The following is an 18828-nucleotide window of genomic DNA, read 5'->3' as shown; positions in this document are numbered from 1 at the left end:
TCCTGTGGAGCTGCCTCTGACGGTGCGGCCAGGCTCGTGGAGGAGGCATCCCTGCCACAGTCGGGAGTCGGATGTCCAGCAGGGGTGGCCACATCTACGACTGCACCCCAGCTGGCGGAGGATGTGCAGGCAGCAGGAGGCAGTGCACGGGCAGAGGCACAGCAGCAGCAGCAACGTGGTGGGAGCCATGAAGGCTCGGGGCCTTCAACATCGGAGGGGCAGGCATCGGCCGGAGGGCAGGAGGACCCAGGAGAGAGAGTGTCTTCCGTGTGGCAGCGGTTGGGCCACGCCATAGATGCGGAGCGACAGCGGGCGGAAGAGGCATGGCTCACAATGGTCAGGGCGGAGAACGCCATGCGGAGGGCCCTGAGGCGGGCTGAGTGCCTCGAGGCAATCCGCAGGGTTTGGAGGTGGAGATGTCGACGGCCCTGCGGACCCTCGGGGCCATGGAGTAGGACCGCCTCCGGGACATTGAGGAGGAGTTCGATGATGCCCTGGCCCGGGACATCCACAACTGAGCCGTGAAACTAGCCCGCTGCCCTTGTACATAGTTATGTAGGTAGTGTTAGGTTTCATTTTTGTTTTTATTTTATTTGGATCTTTCGGACATTGACCACATTTTTGTATATAGTTTATTTTATTAGTTAGTGTAGTTAGATAGGTTTCCTTTATTTTGTTGGGATAATGGACCCTGGCTTGTTCCCATGTACATAGTTCACAGTTGGATTGTATTTTCTTTTCACTTTTTAACCATGGAGCAATGGCTTTCTTTTTTATTTCCCATTGGATTTTGTTTTGTGGACATTGACTTTGGACAACATTACTTTGGAATTTTATTTTTGGTTTTGCTTTTTTTAACGGACATGCTTCTTTTCATTTTTGTACATTCACATTTCTGTTTCTTCATTTTTTATTCTATTTATGTTTCCTTTAATACATATTTTTTTTGGTGAACTTCAATGTGTGGTATCTCATTGGTTTCATGCATTTCATGATATGCGTTTTGAGATTCACTGACACCCATTGGTTGTATGTGAGGGAAATGTGTTTGTTTCGGAACTTGCAATTGGTGTTCTGTGATGTAATTGCAAATTGTGAGTGGGTGGATGCAATACTCGAGTGGGTGTTTTGCATTTGGAGGCTAACCATAGGGACCAGGGATCTAGATTGTGATGACATGTTGGCTGGGGAACATGAGTTGCACATGGGTGGGGGCCTGCTGGCAGGTGCCCCACAGTGCTGGGAGGTGGGCGTGGTGGGGAACATGAGTTGGACATGGGTGGGGGCCTGCTGGCAGGTGCCCCACACTGCTGGGGGGTGGGGGTGGTGGGGAACATGAGTTGGACATGGGTGGGGGCCTGCTGGCAGGTGCCCCACAGTGCTGGGGGGTGGGGGTGCTGGGAGACATGGGTGGGGGCCTGTTGAAGGCTGCAACTGCACTGCTGGGGGGTGGGGGTGGTGGGAGACATGGGTGGGGGCCTGGTGGTGGGTGCCCCTGCACTGCTGGGAGGTGGGGGTGGTGGGGAACATGAGTTGGACTTGGGTGGGGGCCTGCTGGCAGGTGCCCCACAGTGCTGGGGGGTGGGGGTGGTGGGGAACATGAGTTGGACATGGGTGGGGGCCTGCTGGCAGGTGCCCCACAGTGCTGGGGGGTGGGGGTGGTGGGAGACATGAGTTGGACATGGGTGGGGGCCTGCTGGCAGGTGCCCCACAGTGCTGGGGGGTGGGGGTGCTGGGAGACATGGGTGGGGGCCTGGTGGTGGGTGCCCCTGCACTGCTGGGAGGTGGGGGTGGTGGGGAACATGAGTTGGACTTGGGTGGGGGCCTGCTGGCAGGTGCCCCACAGTGCTGGGGGGTGGGGGTGGTGGGGAACATGAGTTGGACATGGGTGGGGGCCTGCTGGCAGGTGCCCCACAGTGCTGGGGGGTGGGGGTGGTGGGGAACATGAGTTGGACATGGGTGGGGGCCTGCTGGCAGGTGCCCCACAGTGCTGGGGGGTGGGGGTGGTGGGGAACATGAGTTGGACATGGGTGGGGGCCTGCTGGCAGGTGCCCCACAGTGCTGGGGGGTGGGGGTGGTGGGAGACATGAGTTGGACATGGGTGGGGGCCTGATGGCAGGTGCCCCACAGTGCTGGGGGGTGGGGGTGCTGGGAGACATGGGTGGAGGCTGCCCCTGCACTGCTGGGGGGTGGGGGTGGTGGGAGACATGGGTGGGGGCCTGGTGGAGGCTGCCCCTGCACTGCTGGGGGGTGGGGGTGGTGGGAGACATGGGTGGGGGCCTGGTGGAGGCTGCCCCTGCACTGCTGGGGGGTGGAGGGGTGGGAGACATGGGTGGGGGCCTGGTGGAGGCTGCCCCTGGGGAGTGGGGGGTGGGGGGGTGGGAGACATGGGTGGGGGCCTGGTGGAGGCTGCCCCTGGGGAGTGGGGGGTGGGGGTGCTGGGAGACATGGGTGGGGGCCTGGTGGAGGCTGTCCCTGGTGACTGGGGGTGGGGGTGGTGGGAGACATGGGTGGGGGCCTGGTGGAGGCTGCCCCTGCACTGCTGGGGGGTGGGGGTGGTGGTCGACATGGGTGGGGGCCTGGTGGATGCTGCCCCTGGTGGCTGGGGGGTGGGGGTGCTGGGAGACATGGGTGGGGGCCTGGTGGAGGCTGCCCCTGGTGACTGGGGGGGTGGGGGTGCTGGGAGACATGGGTGGGGGCCTGGTGGAGGCTGCCCCTGGTGGCTGGGGGGTGGGGGTGGTGGGAGACATGGGTGGGGCCTGCTGGCAGGTGCCCCACAGTGCTGGGGGGTGGGGGTGGTGGGTAACATGAGTTGGACATGGGTGGGGGCCTGCTGGCAGGTGCCCCACAGTGCTGGGGGGTGGGGGTGGTGGGGAACATGAGTTGGACATGGGTGGGGGCCTGCTGGCAGGAGCCCCACAGTGCTGGGGGGTGGGGGTGGTGGGAGACATGGGTGGGGGCCTGGTGGAGGCTGCCCCTGGGGAGTGGGGGGTGGGGGTGCTGGGAGACATGGGTGGGGGCCTGGTGGAGGCTGCCCCTGGTGACTGGGGGTGGGGGTGGTGGGAGACATGGGTGGGGGCCTGGTGGAGGCTGCCCCTGCACTGCTGGGGGGTGGGGGTGGTGGTCGACATGGGTGGGGGCCTGGTGGATGCTGCCCCTGGTGACTGGGGGTGGGGGTGGTGGGAGACATGGGTGGGGGCCTGGTGGAGGCTGCCCCTGCACTGCTGGGGGGTGGGGGTGGTGGTCGACATGGGTGGGGGCCTGGTGGATGCTGCCCCTGGTGGCTGGGTGGTGGGGGTGCTGGGAGACATGGGTGGGGGCCTGGTGGAGGCTGCCCCTGGTGACTGGGGGGGTGGGGGTGCTGGGAGACATGGGTGGGGGCCTGGTGGAGGCTGCCCCTGGTGGCTGGGGGGTGGGGGTGGTGGGAGACATGGGTGGGGCCTGCTGGCAGGTGCCCCACAGTGCTGGGGGTGGGGGTGGTGGGGAACATGAGTTGGACATGGGTGGGGGCCCGTTGGCAGGTGACCCACAGTGCTGGGGGGTGGGGGTGGTGGGAGACATGAGTTGGACATGGGCAGGGGCCTGCTGGCAGGTGCCCCACAGTGCTGGGGGGTGGGGGTGCTGGGAGACATGGGTGGGGGCCTGGTGGTGGCTGCCCCTGCACTGCTGGGGGGTGGGGGTGGTGGGGAACATGAGTTGGACATGGGTGGGGGCCTGCTGGCAGGTGCACCACAGTGCTGGGGGGTGGGGGTGGTGGGGAACATGAGTTGGACATGGTTGGGGGCCTGCTGGCAGGTGCCCCACAGTGCTGGGGGGTGGGGGTGGTGGGAGACATGGGTGGGGGCCTGGTGGAGGCTGCCCCTGGTGGCTGGGGGGTGGGGGTGCTGGGAGACATGGGTGGGGGCCTGGTGGTGGCTGCCCCTGCACTGCTGGGGGGTGGGGGTGGTGGGGAACATGAGTTGGACATGGGTGGGGGCCTGCTGGCAGGTGCCCCACAGTGCTGGGGGGTGGGGGTGGTGGGGAACATGAGTTGGACATGGGTGGGGGCCTGCTGGCAGGTGCCCCACAGTGCTGGGGGGTGGGGGTGGTGGGAGACATGAGTTGGACATGGGTGGGGGCCTGCTGGCAGGTGCCCCACAGTGCTGGGGGGTGGGGGTGCTGGGAGACATGGGTGGGGGCCTGGTGGTGGCTGCCCCTGCATTGCTGGGGGGTGGGGGTGGTGGGGAACATGAGTTGGACGTGGGTGGGGGCCTGCTGGCAGGTGCCCCACAGTGCTGGGGGGTGGGGGTGGTGGGGAACATGAGTTGGACATGGGTGGGGGCCTGCTGGCAGGTGCCCCACAGTGCTGGGGGGTGGGGGTGGTGGGAGACATGAGTTGGACATGGGTGGGGGCTGCTGGCAAGTGCCCCACAGTGCTGGGGGGTGGGGGTGCTGGGAGACATGGGTGGGGGCCTGGTGGAGGCTGCCCCTGCACTGCTGGGGGGTGGGGGTGGTGAGAGACATGGGTGGGGGCCTGGTGGTGGGTGCCCCTGTTGGCTGGGGTTGCAGGGGGACATGCGTTGGTGGGCAGTAGTGCAAGTTGACATGTGGGTTGGCTGGTGGGCATGGCCATGGTGGATGGGGTGCCTGCAGGACATGTGCTGGGTAGGCCCCTGTGGTGTGAGCCACCTGCAGGGGCCGTGGAGGGTGTAGAGGGAACACCTGGGAGGACCCACACGTGCAATTCACGTGTGCTGCTCCCGGCGCACCCCTGTATACACGTACCCTGATGAGATTGCGTGTGGAACTTCCCACGCACCCCTGGAATACACATACCCCGCTCAATCGCGTGTGTAACTTCCCGCCCGAAATACACGTACCCCGCTCAATCACGTGTGTAACTTCCCACGCGCCCCCGAAATACACGTACCCCGCTTAATCGCGTGTGTGACTTCCCGCGCACCCCCGAAATACACGTACCCCGCTCAATCGCGAGTGTAACTTCCCACGCGCCCCCGAAATACACGTACCCCGCTCAATCGCATGTGTAACGTCCGGCGCGCCCCCGAAATACACGTACCCCGCTCAATCGCGTGTGTAACTTCCCACGCACCCCCGAAATACACGTACCCCGCTCAATCGCGTGTGTAATTTCCTGCGCGCCCCCGAAATACACGTACCCCGCTCGCACAGGCCCAATTGCTGTATGTTGCCACTTTTGTGATAGGCTGGGACTCTACCGCCGCGCGCCCCCGAAATACACGTACCCCGCTCAATCGCGTGTGTAACTTCCCGCGCACCCCCGAAATACACGTACCCCGCTCAATCACGTGTGTAACTTCCCGCACGCCCCCGAAATACACGTACCCCGCTCAATCGCGTGTGTAACTTCCCACGCGCCCCCGAAATACATGTACCCCGCTCAATCGCGTTTGTAACTTCCCGCGCACCGCCGAAATACACGTACCCCGCACAATCGCGTGTGTAACTTCCTGCGCGCCCCCAAAATACACGTACCCCGCTCGCACAGGCCCAATTGCTGTATGTTGCCACTTTTGTGATGCGCTGGGACTCTACCGCCTACCTTCGTGTGGCGGACGTGTTTCAGCTTGTGCGTGTCTTTGGCTGTGCGTGGCTTTGCCCTATTCGATTCCATGAATACGTTTGGTTCGAGTGCGTGTGGGCGTTCCGTCTGCTTCCCTGCAGTACATGCCCAGTTACGCCTTTATTTTTGCGCGTTGTTCCCCATTCCGCGTGTTACGCCCCGTGTCCCGCCCACTTTCTGGTGTATGCGCCGAGGTTGTGCGCTTTCACTGTGCGCGTCGCGCACGCCTTTCGGGATGTTGCAGTGACTTGTGCGCCATGCACGGGTTTGGCGCACATCCCGAGGTGTACACGCGCAGGGACTTCCATGAATCACACGCATGCGCGTGCTCCTGTTTTTTTCCACTTGCACCTGCTTGCGCCTGCTTGCGCGAAGATTTTCGGCGCACGTTTGTTCCATGAATCGGCCCCTTAGTGTGAAGAGTTAACTGGGAGATGGCCATCTTTTCCAGGAATTTTCCCCAAGAAAGGAGTGATATCGATCGGGCGGTAGTTTGCCAGACAGGAAGGATCAGCGGAAGGTTTTTTCAGGAGGGGGTTTTCAGGATGGGGTTATATCTAACTCCTGAAAAATGGTAACCCTGAAAGGCATTGAGCTTAACAAATATCTTGTAACAACCACAGGACATCTGACATTGATGTATCAAGATAACCTGTTGAGATATTTGCATGTATTGTTCTCAGGTTGGATTCAGATGTATTACACATGGAAAAGAAAATTCCTTTAAGAATTTTTATTTTGCAATTAAACAATTACGTTGGGCCTCATTATAAGTGTGCCGGTGCAGAAACAATGGTGCCTGTAAGCTTACCGGCACCGTTGTTCCACGACCGGCACACTACAACTCTGCCGGGGAGGTGCCCTCCCACCTGGCAGGTCAGACCTGCTGGGCGGGATGGCCCCTGCCCGCAGAATTTTCACGGGAGCACCAGCACCGGCTCCTGTGTCCCCATTCCCATGGAGTCCTATGGGACTCTATGGGAATAGGGACTAATGAAATTGCCGGCGCCTGACTTCTCGGCTTCTGGACCCGTTTGTTGGTGCCCACATGCACATGTGTGCACAAGCAGAGGCACAGTGAATGCAGACCCACATCCTAGAACTGCTGACATGTTCCAAGGAACTCCAGGCAAGGTGAGCATCACAGGGGGGCCACGACACAGCAAAGCTTGCACCAGGCGAGTTGCACATGCAGGCTTAGTCACAGCACTGAGGGTGAGCTTAGACGAATATTGGTGTTGAAGCACACAATGCAGCTCAGATGTGTTTGTGGACTGATGGCTGTTGATAGTAGGGTTGTCTGGGACACATGCAGGGGCAGTGGCACATACCCTCCGGTACACCAAGGTCCATTGAGGCACTTGTATCAACCATGTAGCCTTCCGAGACATGGAAAGGGGCAGCTCACAGGGACATACAGCAAGGGACATACTCGGGTGCAGTGGATGTCTCTTCCACGTACTTCATGATAAATGCACTGCCAACTTTGTTTCGGTCATGGTGGTACGCAACTTGCTCTGTAGTCATGGCTTGCTATATGGGTCTGTCTGCTTACCCAGGGAACATTGCATGTTGTGTGAATTGTGACACATTGGTGTTCCATTTGCCACGCACCCACCAGCGGCTGACTTACTGCATTGACTGTGTATGACCCGTCACAGGGGTGATGTTATATATGTACGAAGCATCAACTACAGATTGTCTGTTTGTAGAGTAGTTTGTTGCTATGGGGCATGTTTGGTGTTGTGTTTTTGTGTAATTGGCACGTACAGGTTGTTGACTGTGGATCTCTTTGCAGCATTGCAGTGCTCCTGTAACCGGACCTGAGAGTGCGCAGGCAGGAGGCCAGCACTCAAAACCAGAGCTAAGTGTCTTGTTGTTTTTCTTACAAACTGCTCTGCATAGGCTTGCTGGGGAGTGTACTGATGCATGGATGTATGTGTGGTTCAATTTGGTATGTTTTTTTCTCCCTAATCATCCGTGATCTTATGCAATTTTGAAACCTGTACCCTCTACCCGGTGTTCCTGCTTCCCGTGCCTATCCAAGCAACGTTCCCTGACCCTCTTTCCCCAGTGGGGTTGCGGATGCCTGTGTAAGCCCCGAACTTGCAGGCGCCAAAACCCTAGAGGGGGTGGTTGGTTCGTACCACTCCTGAGCCTGGACTACAGAAGGCCATGACAATGATGTCCAAGTTTGTTTGGATTGTGTATGTGTTCATGCAGGTTGTACATTTTCGTGCATTCCCTAGTTTCATGTGTCATTCCTCCTCCCCTCTCCTGCCACTCATTCCAGTCATCCAGTGTGTCAACACCTGTCCCGACTGCATATCCCTGAACCTCATTCTCCACCAGGGTCTCAGGGGCCTGTGTGAGTTTGACCTTCCAGGCACCCGGGACATGGTGGGGGTGGTTCTTTCGTGACACTCCCGCGCCTGTACAGGGGACCTGTGACAGTACACATCCATTCATGGTGCATCATCCTATGTCATGTACCACACATGTCTCACATCCTGTCGTGACATTGTTTTGCTGTGCTACATTGGTTGTTGCATCATTGTGGTAGTACTTAGCCTTTGTGAGGTACTGCTACATCAAGTCATCTACTGGAGGGTGTTCGGGTTCGTTTTTATGCCTTGGATTTTGTGATTTTGGAAATGAGTGTGGATTCTGAGGGTTCAGGCATCTTTTTACACACAAGGTGGGAGATGGTGACGAAGGGTAAAGGTGATCCTGTGGCCAGGTGGAACTGAGGTTTGGAGGCTCCATGACCCAGGTGCAGTTGTTCAGTGGGTCATGGTCATTTGTGAGGGAGGGGGGGGTTGTTGTTGATAGTTGCCTTGCCCTGCAGTGTGATGGGAACTCTGACATAGTAATGGTGGTATCCTATGTACATGTTGTGTTCTGCTGATCAATGCCTGTTCATGTGTTGTGTTTCCTTTCAGGTGCGAGGGGATAGTTGTGGTTTGACATGCTGGGGTGTACACATGGTGGATGTTCACATGTGATGTGTAGGGAACACTGATAGTCACTTGAGTGCACATGCATATGTGGAGTGCATGTCCTTGCAGAACCACACACTCTGATGCACTACATGTACTCCCACCCTTGCATATCCACGTGTACACTGTTTGCCTTCTGGTGCCCACTGTGTCCCGGCAGCACATGTTCTGTGACCGATCATGGATCCAGTACATGCCTAATTTGATGTTTGACGTGGTCTGTCACTTAGATGTGATGCTCAGGGTGTGCATCACACACAATGGCTGTTCACTGTGCTGTGCGCTGAGCAGTGTGATGCAGGAGTAGGACACTGCACACATGAGCTGCAGTGTTGATTTTGCAATGCATAATGTGCATGTAGACAGGCATTCATTGTGATGTTACGTCTACGACTGTTGTAATGCATTTGGAAATGACTTATTTTGGGTGGGAGATTTTGTTGGTCTGTCATTTCATCTGATTCCGGGTCAGGCAGCAGTGTCCGATGCCACTGTACATTTAGGACATGGCAATGTGTACCTTATCGTTACTGCATTGGTGTATGGGTATTGCTTGCCATGTCATGTTGATGTTTGGGAGGGTTTGAGTGACATGACAGTGATGGCCATGGCCTGTTTTGCAGGTGTGTGTGATGCACACCTTGCATGTCCGGGTCATCCGCTTCTCAGAGCAACTAGCTGGGGGTAGATTTCTCTCCGCAGCAGGGCCCTCCCCCTGGAACAGACTTCCAGCCTGACTTGAACTTGAGGGGAACCATCTCCAGTTCTGGAAGCACCTCAAGACCTTCCTCTTTGCTTCTGCTTACTCTCTGCCTCTCCCTTGTAGAATTCTCCACTGGAACTGCACAGGAGCTGCAACTGGGCCACTCTCACCGACCTCGGTCCCTGGCCCAGCCACTCTCCACTTGCACTGCCTCCCTGGCAACCCCTGCACTGCAGTGCTGTCTCTCTATCCCTACAGCCCTCCCTTCCCAGCACTTGTCTGCACTTACCTTTGTAGTTGCCACCAGGCGACCTATGTATTATTTTTTTGGGCTACTTCCCCTGTACTGGACTCCCCCCCACCCTTCCCCTTGCACTTTTCCCATTCCCCCTACCCCTGCTCTTGCACGATCTCAATGACACCTGGCCTAGTAGTACCGTTCTCTGTGTTCCCTTGTTCCCCCCTCCCTGCCTCATTGCGCCTTGGAATACTTGTGTATGGCCCATATCATGTCATATGTCATATGTGTGCCTTTTGGTCACACAGGATAGCTTGTGTTTAAGTATCTAGGGATGCAGACGATGTGGCACTTCCATGGCAACTATCTCAGGGTGGTAGGGTTGTGACAGTTGACTGTCTCTTTGTCATCATCGATTGTCACCTGGTATGTGCCAGGCCTGTGTGCACTCCGCAGGGGTGGGAGTTTAGGTGAAAAATGTGGCCACAAGCTGGGTCTGAGCTTCCTCGCCACGTGCCCTGTCCCCTCCCATGGGCAGCGCCTGTGCCTGTGGTTGGGGATGTGGGGGCACCACCATGTCCACCGGGACGCCCTGCCGTGTTGCAACATTGTGCAGGACACATGCTGCCACAATGATCCTGCACACTACTTGTGGTGCATAGAGTAGTTGCCCACCAGAGCGGTCAAGGGAGCGGAAACGTGACTTGAGCACTCCGAATGTGCGCTCCACTATGCCCCTGGTTGCAATATGGGCGGCGTTGTATCTTACCTGGGGTGGTGTGGTGGGGTTCCGGATTGGCGTCATCATGTGGTTGCTCAGAGGGTAGGCACTGTCCCCTGGGGAGGTGATAATAGTTGAGATTATTAGGGTTTGGATATTTGTCTGTGTGTGACTTGCATGCATGTGCAAGGGCATTTGTACTGACCTAGGAGCCATGTGTCACCATGCTGCCCAGCTTCCAGGGCCCGGCTCAGGGCGGACATTCTGTATATGAAACTGTCATGGGTGGAGCCAGGGTAGTTTGCATAGACAGAGGTGATGATTCCCTTTGCATCACATACCACCTGTACATTGATGGAATGCCACTGCTTGCGGTTTCGGTAGATGTGCTCAATGGCCCTAGGTGGACGTAGGGCCACATGGGTGCAATCTATGGCACCGAGAACTTTGGGGAAGTGTGCCACCCTGAAAAAATCCAGGACAACGGCCTGCCTTTCTGCGGGTGTTCTGGGCATGTATATGTGCCTGCGGACTGAGGGGCGCGCTGTCATGATTGCCAGTACCTGGTGTAGGCAGCGTGACTGCGTGGCCTGTGAGACCCCCCCCACTATGGCAGTGGTCCGCTGAAATGACCCAGTGGCCAAAAAATGCAGGACATTGAGCAGCTTCTCCAAGGGGCTCAATGCTTGGGAGCAAAGGGTGGGGGATGTGAGGTCATCTTCCCACTCCCTGACCAGGTCTAGGATGATATGGGGTGGAAACCTATACCTGCCATAGACCTGGTCGTCAGGCATACCGAAAAGGCTTGTCCGTGGTGCGAAAATGCGTGCCCTGGCTATTCTCCTCCTCCTGCGGTGTCCCACGATCAGTGCAGCGACAAATGGGGCATTCATCGTAGCTGTATATAAGCGTTTGTTGTTTGCGCGCACTTTTATGCTGTGCGCGGGGACGGCTCCGCCTGCCTTCGTGTGGGCGGACGAGTTGACGCCTGTGCACGTCTTTTGCCGTGCGCGGGTTTCCCGTATTTGTTTACGGTCCGAATATCATCGCGTGTGATCGGAGGGGAGTGAGCGTACACGCAACTGGCCTGGGTACGTGTGTTTCGGGTGCGCGGGAAGTTCCACACGCGATTAGCCTGGGTACGTGTGTTCCGGGGTGTAGGGAACTTTCACACGCGATTGGTGGAAATCCACGTGTGTTCTGTCATCACGTGCAATGAGGGAAACCCCTGCGCGCGTCACGTCACAGACGCGCTCACGCACTAAGGGCCTTTGGTCCAATGAAATCGCATATGCGTGCTGCCGTGCATACGCGCTAAGGGCCTTTCCTCGTATTACACGTGGATGTGCAGTTTTCCACGCACGCTACGCGCATGGACCCTTTCCTCGTATTACACGCGGACGTGCAATTTTTCACGCGCACTGAAATGCCCATGCACGTCTGTACGCGTCATGTCACAGGGGCGCTTGCGCTTGAGGGGCCTTCTGTCCAATGAAAATGCATATGCGTGCAGACGCGCTTACGCGCTAAGGGCCTTTCCTCGAATTACATGCTGACGTGCAGATTTTTCACGTGCCAAATCACTCCATATCAAGCTGGCCACGCGTAAAACACAGAAGACCACGCTCCTGCCCAGAAGGCCGAACTACTGCCCCCCAGAGCCCCGAGCACGCTCCCACCTGCCATCTGCTGCTGCCTGACAGCCTGCTGCCCTCGTGCCCTGCCATTTGCTGCCTGCACATCAGCCAGGGGTGCTGTTGCTGTGACCACCCCTGCTGGAACCGAAGACTCCCGACTGGGATTCCATCGCTCCACAGCCCAGCCCCAGGACCCAGTTGCCCACCCACTCCTGCCTCTGGGGTTGTCATGTCGGGGCAAACACCATCTGGGACCACTGACAACCCCCGGCCAGAGAGGCAGAGGGGCACCAGCTTCAGTGCCACCGAAGTTGGTGTCCTGGTGGAGCAAGTCCTGGGGCAGTATGATGCCCTCTTCGGAAGTTCCCGCGCCGACAAGGAAGGACGGACTCGGATCTGGACTGACATCGTGACTGCCATCAACGCGGAGGGGGTGGCAGTCCGCGACTTACAACATGTCAAGAAGCGCTGGGAGGACTTCAGGTCCAGGACCCTGAACAAGGCCCGGTGCCTCTTGAAGGCAGCGGATGCCAAGGGGCGCCGGGGCCACTTGTCGGAAGAACAGATGAGGGTCCTGGAATGCATATCCCCAGCGCTCCACGTCCAGGTCCTTGAGAAGCAGACCCGTCTGGAGTCGAGCGGTGAGTGTACATGCATCCTGATTGTGAGCAGTGCGTGTGGTGATTATTCAGTAGTGTGCAGGTTGCACATCTGTTTGTATGGGGTCGAGTATGGGTGGGGGTGTACAGGGCCGTGGGGCTGACACATGCAAGGGCTGTAATGTGGGAGACATGGATGGTGCTTGTGTATGTAGGCTTGCATGCCAAATGCAGTTGTGTGGGCACACATGTTTGGATGAATGTGTATGTAAGTAGACATGTCCGTGATGTCACGCATGTATGTTGTTTTTGGCTGCATGTATCAGCACTGTGTACATGTGCATGTGTGTGTATTTGACAAGGGTGCAACAGTGATGCAACATGGATGCATGTGACAGCGGTATGTGGAAGCCTGATTGGCAGATGTGACATGGATGCCCGTCTGAACACTGCGACACTTGGCAGAGGTGTACACATGCATGCAAGTGTGGTGGTGTGTGTACATGTGTGGTGCACTTCCTGTGTTGCATGTGATGTCTGGCTCACCTTTGGCTGCTCATGCTGTTGTATGTGTATGGATGGTGGTGGCAGTTGCGATATGGCTGTGGTTTGGCTCATGTGTGCGAGTTGTAATGACATGTGTGTTGGGGATTGTGATGACATGTCTGAGGTTTGCCAATGCCACGCATGCACAACTGTCATGTGTGTATGTGCCTATTGTATAGTGCCCTGATGCCTGTGTTTTGTTTCTCCTTGTCTGCAGTGTCAACTGATGAAGAGGGCGGAGAAGGTGCTGTGGAGCACAGCGGCGGGGATCCCACCGCCAGCCGGGGACGCAAGGCCCGGCTCCCCTCCCATGTTGTCATCTCGTCGGGGAGTGAGGAGTCTGGTGCCGCGTCCCAGGCCGCAGCTGCCGGGGGGAGGTCCAAGAGGCGGAGGTTGGAGTTGGACTCCTCGGCAGCAGAAGGGGCAGCTGGGACCCCACAGGGCCCAACAGGGGAAGATGGCACGGAGTCATCCAGGTTGGTGGGGGGTTTGGTGGAGGAGGAGGCCGTGCAAGCACCAGAGACAGGGTCTGGAGGTGGGGATCCCACTGGTGCTAGTGGTGCAGTGCAGGACCAGGGACAGGAGGCAGCACAGGCCGCCGCGGAGGTGCCTGTGTGCAATCCTGTCCCTGCATCATCTTGCACCAGCCTACGTCCAGACCCGTTTTCAGGCAGGGGATAAGCTCACGTCAACTGGCCTTCCTCTGCCTGCGGACGTGGCTATCCAGGTCCGGGTTGAGCCTGTCCTGGCTGGTGTGGCGTTGCGTCAACGGGGCATGCGAGGTGACCTGCAGTCTTTTCATGAAGAGACTGCACGTCATCTCGAATGGCTCGTTGACCACGTCAGCCTGCTGGGACAGGTCACCCAGGCCGGATTCCTCCGTCTGATGGGGCTTGCTACGACCCCCTCCTCAACTGGACCCCCTAGGCGCCAGTCGCCCTCTGTGCCATCTTCCCACCCATCAGTCAACTGGGTGTCCTGTGGAGCTGCCTCTGACGGTGCGGCCAGGCTCGTGGAGGAGGCATCCCTGCCACAGTCGGGAGTCGGATGTCCAGCAGGGGTGGCCACATCTACGACTGCACCCCAGCTGGCGGAGGATGTGCAGGCAGCAGGAGGCAGTGCACGGGCAGAGGCACAGCAGCAGCAGCAACGTGGTGGGAGCCATGAAGGCTCGGGGCCTTCAACATCGGAGGGGCAGGCATCGGCCGGAGGGCAGGAGGACCCAGGAGAGAGAGTGTCTTCCGTGTGGCAGCGGTTGGGCCACGCCATAGATGCGGAGCGACAGCGGGCGGAAGAGGCACGGCTCACAATGGTCAGGGCGGAGAACTCCATGCGGAGGGCCCTGAGGCGGGCTGAGTGCCTCGAGGCAATCCGCAGGGGTTTGGAGGTGGAGACGTCGACGGCCCTGCGGACCCTCGGGGCCATGGAGTAGGACCGCCTCCGGGACATTGAGGAGGAGTTCGATGATGCCCTGGCCCGGGACATCCACAACTGAGCCGTGAAACTAGCCCGCTGCCCTTGTACATAGTTATGTAGGTAGTGTTAGGTTTCATTTTTGTTTTTATTTTATTTGGATCTTTCGGACATTGACCACATTTTTGTATATAGTTTATTTTATTAGTTAGTGTAGTTAGATAGGTTTCCTTTATTTTGTTGGGATAATGGACCCTGGCTTGTTCCCATGTACATAGTTCACAGTTGGATTGTATTTTCTTTTCACTTTTTAACCATGGAGCAATGGCTTTCTTTTTTATTTCCCATTGGATTTTGTTTTGTGGACATTGACTTTGGACAACATTACTTTGGAATTTTATTTTTGGTTTTGCTTTTTTTAACGGACATGCTTCTTTTCATTTTTGTACATTCACATTTCTGTTTCTTCATTTTTTATTCTATTTATGTTTCCTTTAATACATATTTTTTTTGGTGAACTTCAATGTGTGGTATCTCATTGGTTTCATGCATTTCATGATATGCGTTTTGAGATTCACTGACACCCATTGGGTGTATGTGAGGGAAATGTGTTTGTTTCGGAACTTGCAATTGGTGTTCTGTGATGTAATTGCAAATTGTGAGTGGGTGGATGCAATACTCGGGTGGGTGTTTTGCATTTGGAGGCTAACCATAGGGACCAGGGATCTAGATTGTGATGACATGTTGGCTGGGGAACATGAGTTGCACATGGGTGGGGGCCTGCTGGCAGGTGCCCCACAGTGCTGGGAGGTGGGCGTGGTGGGGAACATGAGTTGGACATGGGTGGGGGCCTGCTGGCAGGTGCCCCACACTGCTGGGGGGTGGGGGTGGTGGGGAACATGAGTTGGACATGGGTGGGGGCCTGCTGGCAGGTGCCCCACAGTGCTGGGGGGTGGGGGTGCTGGGAGACATGGGTGGGGGCCTGTTGAAGGCTGCCCCTGCACTGCTGGGGGGTGGGGGTGGTGGGAGACATGGGTGGGGGCCTGGTGGTGGGTGCCCCTGCACTGCTGGGAGGTGGGGGTGGTGGGGAACATGAGTTGGACTTGGGTGGGGGCCTGCTGGCAGGTGCCCCACAGTGCTGGGGGGTGGGGGTGGTGGGGAACATGAGTTGGACATGGGTGGGGGCCTGCTGGCAGGTGCCCCACAGTGCTGGGGGGTGGGGGTGCTGGGAGACATGGGTGGGGGCCTGGTGGTGGCTGCCCCTGCACTGCTGGGGGGTGGGGGTGGTGGGGAACATGAGTTGGACATGGGTGGGGGCCTGCTGGCAGGTGCCCCACAGTGCTGGGGGGTGGGGGTGGTGGGGAACATGAGTTGGACATGGGTGGGGGCCTGCTGGCAGGTGCCCCACAGTGCTGGGGGGTGGGGGTGGTGGGAGACATGAGTTGGACATGGGTGGGGGCCTGATGGCAGGTGCCCCACAGTGCTGGGGGGTGGGGGTGCTGGGAGACATGGGTGGAGGCTGCCCCTGCACTGCTGGGGGGTGGGGGTGGTGGGAGACATGGGTGGGGGCCTGGTGGAGGCTGCCCCTGCACTGCTGGGGGGTGGGGGTGGTGGGAGACATGGGTGGGGGCCTGGTGGAGGCTGCCCCTGCACTGCTGGGGGGTGGAGGGGTGGGAGACATGGGTGGGGGCCTGGTGGAGGCTGCCCCTGGGGAGTGGGGGGTGGGGGGTGGGAGACATGGGTGGGGGCCTGGTGGAGGCTGCCCCTGGGGAGTGGGGGGTGGGGGTGCTGGGAGACATGGGTGGGGGCCTGGTGGAGGCTGTCCCTGGTGACTGGGGGTGGGGGTGGTGGGAGACATGGGTGGGGGCCTGGTGGAGGCTGCCCCTGCACTGCTGGGGGGTGGGGGTGGTGGTCGACATGGGTGGGGGCCTGGTGGATGCTGCCCCTGGTGGCTGGGGGGTGGGGGTGCTGGGAGACATGGGTGGGGGCCTGGTGGAGGCTGCCCCTGGTGACTGGGGGGGTGGGGGTGCTGGGAGACATGGGTGGGGGCCTGGTGGAGGCTGCCCCTGGTGGCTGGGGGGTGGGGGTGGTGGGAGACATGGGTGGGGCCTGCTGGCAGGTGCCCCACAGTGCTGGGGGGTGGGGGTGGTGGGTAACATGAGTTGGACATGGGTGGGGGCCTGCTGGCAGGTGCCCCACAGTGCTGGGGGGTGGGGGTGGTGGGGAACATGAGTTGGACATGGGTGGGGGCCCGCTGGCAGGAGCCCCACAGTGCTGGGGGGTGGGGGTGGTGGGAGACATGGGTGGGGGCCTGGTGGAGGCTGCCCCTGGGGAGTGGGGGGTGGGGGTGCTGGGAGACATGGGTGGGGGCCTGGTGGAGGCTGCCCCTGGTGACTGGGGGTGGGGGTGGTGGGAGACATGGGTGGGGGCCTGGTGGAGGCTGCCCCTGCACTGCTGGGGGGTGGGGGTGGTGGTCGACATGGGTGGGGGCCTGGTGGATGCTGCCCCTGGTGACTGGGGGTGGGGGTGGTGGGAGACATGGGTGGGGGCCTGGTGGAGGCTGCCCCTGCACTGCTGGGGGGTGGGGGTGGTGGTCGACATGGGTGGGGGCCTGGTGGATGCTGCCCCTGGTGGCTGGGTGGTGGGGGTGCTGGGAGACATGGGTGGGGGCCTGGTGGAGGCTGCCCCTGGTGACTGGGGGGGTGGGGGTGCTGGGAGACATGGGTGGGGGCCTGGTGGAGGCTGCCCCTGGTGGCTGGGGGGTGGGGGTGGTGGGAGACATGGGTGGGGCCTGCTGGCAGGTGCCCCACAGTGCTGGGGGGTGGGGGTGGTGGGGAACATGAGTTGGACATGGGTGGGGGCCCGTTGGCAGGTGACCCACAGTGCTGGGGGGTGGGGGTGGTGGGAGACATGAGTTGGACATGGGCAGGGGCCTGCTGGCAGGTGCCCCACAGTGCTGGGGGGTGGGGGTGCTGGGAGACATGGGTGGGGGCCTGGTGGTGGCTGCCCCTGCACTGCTGGGGGGTGGGGGTGGTGGGGAACATGAGTTGGACATGGGTGGGGGCCTGCTGGCAGGTGCCCCACAGTGCTGGGGGGTGGGGGTGGTGGGGAACATGAGTTGGACATGGGTGGGGGCCTGCTGGCAGGTGCCCCACAGTGCTGGGGGGTGGGGGTGCTGGGAGACATGAGTTGGACATGGGTGGGGGCCTGCTGGCAGGTGCCCCACAGTGCTGGGGGGTGGGGGTGGTGGGAGACATGGGTGGGGGCCTGGTGGAGGCTGCCCCTGGTGGCTGGGGGGTGGGGGTGCTGGGAGACATGGGTGGGGGCCTGGTGGTGGCTGCCCCTGCACTGCTGGGGGGTGGGGGTGGTGGGGAACATGAGTTGGACATGGGTGGGGGCCTGCTGGCAGGTGCCCCACAGTGCTGGGGGGTGGGGGGGTGGGGAACATGAGTTGGACATGGGTGGGGGCCTGCTGGCAGGTGCCCCACAGTGCTGGGGGGTGGGGGTGGTGGGAGACATGAGTTGGACATGGGTGGGTTCCTGCTGGCAGGTGCCCCACAGTGCTGGGGGGTGGGGGTGCTGGGAGACATGGGTGGGGGCCTGGTGGTGGCTGCCCCTGCATTGCTGGGGGGTGGGGGTGGTGGGGAACATGAGTTGGACGTGGGTGGGGGCCTGCTGGCAGGTGCCCCACAGTGCTGGGGGGTGGGGGTGGTGGGGAACATGAGTTGGACATGGGTGGGGGCCTGCTGGCAGGTGCCCCACAGTGCTGGGGGGTGGGGGTGGTGGGAGACATGAGTTGGACATGGGTGGGGGCCTGCTGGCAAGTGCCCCACAGTGCTGGGGGGTGGGGGTGCTGGGAGACATGGGTGGGGGCCTGGTGGAGGCTGCCCCTGCACTGCTGGGGGGTGGGGGTGGTGAGAGACATGGGTGGGGGCCTGGTGGTGGGTGCCCCTGTTGGCTGGGGTTGCAGGGGGACATGCGTTGGTGGGCAGTAGTGCAAGTTGACATGTGGGTTGGCTGGTGGGCATGGCCATGGTGGATGGGGTGCCTGCAGGACATGTGCTGGGTAGGCCCCTGTGGTGTGAGCCACCTGCAGGGGCCGTGGAGGGTGTAGAGGGAACACCTGGGAGGACCCACACGTGCAATTCACGTGTGCTGCTCCCGGCGCACCCCTGTATACACGTACCCTGATGAGATTGCGTGTGGAACTTCCCGCGCACCCCTGGAATACACATACCCCGCTCAATCGCGTGTGTAACTTCCCGCCCGAAATACACGTACCCCGCTCAATCACGTGTGTAACTTCCCACGCGCCCCCGAAATACACGTACCCCGCTCAATCGCGTGTGTGACTTCCCGCGCACCCCCGAAATACACGTACCCCGCTC

Source organism: Ambystoma mexicanum, chromosome 4q (genome assembly GCF_040938575.1).
Source record: "Ambystoma mexicanum isolate Mex_15411 chromosome 4q, UKY_AmexF1_1, whole genome shotgun sequence".
NCBI lineage: Eukaryota > Metazoa > Chordata > Amphibia > Caudata > Ambystomatidae > Ambystoma > Ambystoma mexicanum.
Note: the sequence above shows the minus strand (reverse complement) of the source record.